Below are 4,266 nucleotides of genomic sequence, written 5' to 3'. Positions count from 1 at the left end.
AAGATGAGTTGGTTGAGAAATTGAGGTTTTGCTTCTGGAATCTCAATTCTGTTCCATTGATCTATATGCCTGTTCCTGTACCAATACCAAGCTGTTTTGATGATTGTAGCTTTATAGTAAAGTTTGAAATCTGGTATTGTGATACCACCTGCTTTGTTTTTTTTGCTGAGGATTGTTCTGGCTATTCTTGGATGTTTGTGTTTCCATATGAATTCCTGTGTTGTTTTTTCTAGGTCTGAGAAGAATGTTGTTGGTAATTTAATGGGTATTGCATTGAATTTGTAGGTTGCCTTAGGTAAGATGGACATCTTCACAATGTTGATTCTTCCGATCCATGAGCATGGGATATTTTTCCACTTGTTCATGTCGGCTTTGATTTCTTTGAGCAGTGTTTTGTAATTTTCATTGTAAAGGTCTTTCACGTCTCTGGTTAGGAAGATGCCAAGGTATTTCATTTTTTTTGTGGCTATTGTGAATGGAACTGTGTTTTTTATTTGGGTTTCTGTTTGTTTATTATTGGTGTAGAGAAATGCAATTGTCTTTAGGGAATTGTCTTTTAAAGAGTTTAAAAATAAGTGAAAATTGTCTTTTTTACTCAACTATGTGTTTACCATTTCTGATGTTCTTCATTCCTTTGTGTAGATCAAGATTTACATCTCATGACATTTTTCTCTGCCTAAAGGACTTCCTTTTTAATATTTCTTAAAGTGTAGATCTACTGGTGATGGATTTATTTAGCCTATTATGATTGAAAAAGTCTTTCTGTCACTTCCATTTGGAAAGATTTTGAAAGATAATTTCACTGGATGTAGAACATAATAAAGAAAAGATTTCTTTCTTTCCATTTTTTTAAAGGTGTTATTCCAGTGTCTTTGGGATTGCATTGTTTACAAAAGAAATATACTCTCATTTTAACTTTTGTTCCTCTGTATATAATGTGTCTTTTTCTGTATACTCTTAAGAGTTTGTTTTTATCACTAGTTTTAAGTAACTTCATTATCATGTGCCTTTCTGTACTTTGATTCATGTTTTTTTATATTCCTGAACTTTTCAGATCTGTGAGCTTATAGTTTCTATCAAATTAGGATAATCTCCAGCCATTATTTCTTCAAATATTTTTTCTGGCTCCACCTTTTTCCTTCAAGTAATTTAATTATAAATGTATTAACCTGCTTGCAGTTGTCTCATAGATCTTCTATGCTGTGTTCATTTTGTTGTTGTTGTTGTTGTTGTATTTTTTCCTTCCTGTATTTCATTTTGGGTAGTTTCTAATGCTGTTTTTCAAGTTTACTAATTTTTTTTTTTTTTTAATTTGGAATCTCCCAGACTGGAGTGCAGTGGCACCCTCCCAACCACTGCAGCCTCGACCTGCTGGGCTCCAGCAATCCTTCCACCTCAGCCTTCCAAGTAGCTGGAACTACAGGCGCATGCTACCACACCCGACTAATTTTTTTTTTTTTTATTGTAGAGATGAGGTGTCGCCAAGTTGCCCGGGTGGGTCTCGAACCCGCGGGCTCAAGCAATCCACTCACCTCAGCCTCCCAAGTGTGGGATTACAGGTTGAGCCACCAAGCCCGGCTAGGTTTTCTAATTTTTAATAAAATGTCTAATCTGCCATTAATTTCAAATGGTATATTTTTATGTCATACATTGTATTTCTCATCTCTACAAGTTCACTTTGAGTCTATTGTTAATCTTCCATGTCTGTTATCTTCTTGCACATATGGAGCATATTTATGACTATTTAATATTCATATCTACTAGTTCTGCCATCTGTGTTAATTATGTTTTTGGTTCTTTTGATTTGTTTTTCTCCTTATTATTGGTCACATTTTCCTGCTTCTTTGTATACCTGGTGTATTTTTCTTTTCTTTTTTTTACTGTTGCTGAAACAAGTAGCCACAAACTTAGTTGCTTAAAACAATACATATGTATTATCTAACAGTTCTGTAGAGTGAAAGTCTGATATAAATCTCATTGGGCTAAAATCAAAGTGTCATCAGGGTTGTATTCCTTTCTGGAGGCTCCAAATCTGTTTCTTTTCCTTTTTCAACTTCTAGATGCTACCTACATTTCTTGGCTCATTGCCCTCTTCCATCTTCAAACACAGGAGTGATGGGTTGAATCCCTCTTACATTAAATTAATCCAACCTTCTCTTCTGCCTCTCTCTTCTTTTTTTAGGACTCTTGTGATGTCCTCCACCTTCTGGAATAATCCAGAATAATCTGTCATAAAGTAATCTGTTTAATGCCATTGACAGCCTTAATTCCTTTGACATGTAAAATAACATATTCAGAGGCTTGAGAGTTATTCTGTCACACCTGGTAATTTTTCATTGGTTGCCAGACACTGTGAATTTTACCTTGTTAGGTGCTGGGTACTTTTATATATCCCTATAACTATCCTTGAGGTTTATTCTAGTACACATTTAAGTTGCTGGGAAGCAGTTAGAACCTTGTGCAACTTGCTTTTAAGCTTTTTATGAGAGATCAGAGCAGTCTTTAAGGCTAATTTTTTTTCCTCAATGCTGAGAATGGTACTGAGTTCCATTCTAAGTATTCTACCCAGTACCTCATGAATTATGCGGCTTTTCTCCTCTAGCTAATGGGGACACAAACTCCTCCCAGTCTTTTGTGGTCTCTGTGGATTGTTCCTTCTAATCCTTTTGGGTGGGCCTTTTCTCAGCCTAGTATAGTTTCCTCACACACATACACTGATTAGTTCTCAGCTTAAGGCTTGAGGTAAACCCTCTTTGGATCTCTAGGGGGAAGGGTGTGTGTCTGATTATCTTCTCTCTGGTAATCTGCCCTGTGAACTCTAGGCTACTTTGGCCACCCTAAACTACCAACTATGTCTTCACTTGGGCAGATTGCTGGACTCTTTCAAGGTTCCTTCCTGTCCAATGGTCTGGAAACTCTTCTGGTACTAAGTGGGGGCAATCGTGTGGCCAACTTTGTTTCCCTTCTCTCAGAAATCATTGTCTTGGCATTGTCTGATGTCCAATATCTATAAACCAGGTTTGGAATATTTTATCTGGCTTTTTAGTAGTTTCAGGTGGGAAAAATATCAGTCACTGTTACTCTCTTCTTACCAGAGTAGAAGTCAAACATTTGTTATTTACCACATATTTCATTTTGGTAAGGGCAAGAATGATACACAAATATTTAACAACTGATAGGTCTTGGGCACTGACCAAACAGAACAGATGCAGGCCTAAAACTGTGATATGACCATACTGGTGTTTACCAGCTAAAGGTCCATTGTGTCCTGTGTAGTGGCCAAACCCATAATCTATCCAGTTTAGGGTTTTGTCATTGACAGCCCTGGTGAGACAAAAAGAGCTTTGCAGTAGGACTGATCTGCATGCGAGTTTTGACTCCACTATTTCCAGCTGACACTTAATTGCAGTTTTCTCCATTTCTTGACTTCCTCTGCACTATTGTCCTGAAGATTAAATGGAATAAAATATGTAAAAGTGCCTAGCATCTTGTCTGGCACCTAGAACACTTTATTAAAATGAATACCCCTCCCCTTCCTATACCGTTCTCCATAATCCATCTGGAGTCCCCGAGGCCAACCTCAGTGTTCTCCTGATTACAGATTTATACTCAAAGGGAATTTCACTCAGGAAAAAAAGAAGGGACTATACCCAGGAGCTTTGTCTATGGGAAAGAGGTCCCCAAAAATCACAACTGTGAGGTGGAGAGTGTCTTCGCCCTTTTGTGCTACTAAAACAGATACCACAGATTGGGTAATTTATAAAGAAAAGAGATTTAGTAGGCTTGTGGTTCTGGAGGCTGAGAAATACAAGGGCATGGTGTCAGCATCTGCTAAGCCATCTGGTAAGGGCCTTCTTATTGCATTATTCCATGTTGGGAAGCAGAAAAGAAAGCAAGTATGAGAGACAGAGAGAGAATAGGGGCCGAACTTATCTTTTTATCAGGATCCTACTCCTGTAATAACTAACGCACTCTGCCATAGCTAATTCACTCCTGCCATGAGGGCATTAATCCCTTATCGCCTTTTGAAAGCCCTACCTCTTAATGCTTGGCAACATTAAGATTCTAACACATGAACTTCTGAGGGACACATTCAAACCCTATCAGAGAGGAAGGGACAAGTTGGGCATCAGAAATCAAAAATCATAGGTAAAAAAACTACTGCCGGGTTCGGTGGCTCAACCTGTAATCCCGCACCTTTGGGAGGCTGAGGTGAGTGGATTGCCTGAGCCTGTGGGTTCGAGACCTGCCTGGGCAGCCTGGCGA

This window comes from Carlito syrichta, unplaced genomic scaffold (assembly GCF_000164805.1).
Source record: "Carlito syrichta isolate Samal-C Ts95f unplaced genomic scaffold, Tarsius_syrichta-2.0.1 Scaffold149649, whole genome shotgun sequence".
Classification (NCBI taxonomy): Eukaryota; Metazoa; Chordata; class Mammalia; order Primates; family Tarsiidae; genus Carlito; species Carlito syrichta.
This window is presented reverse-complemented; position numbering follows the sequence as displayed.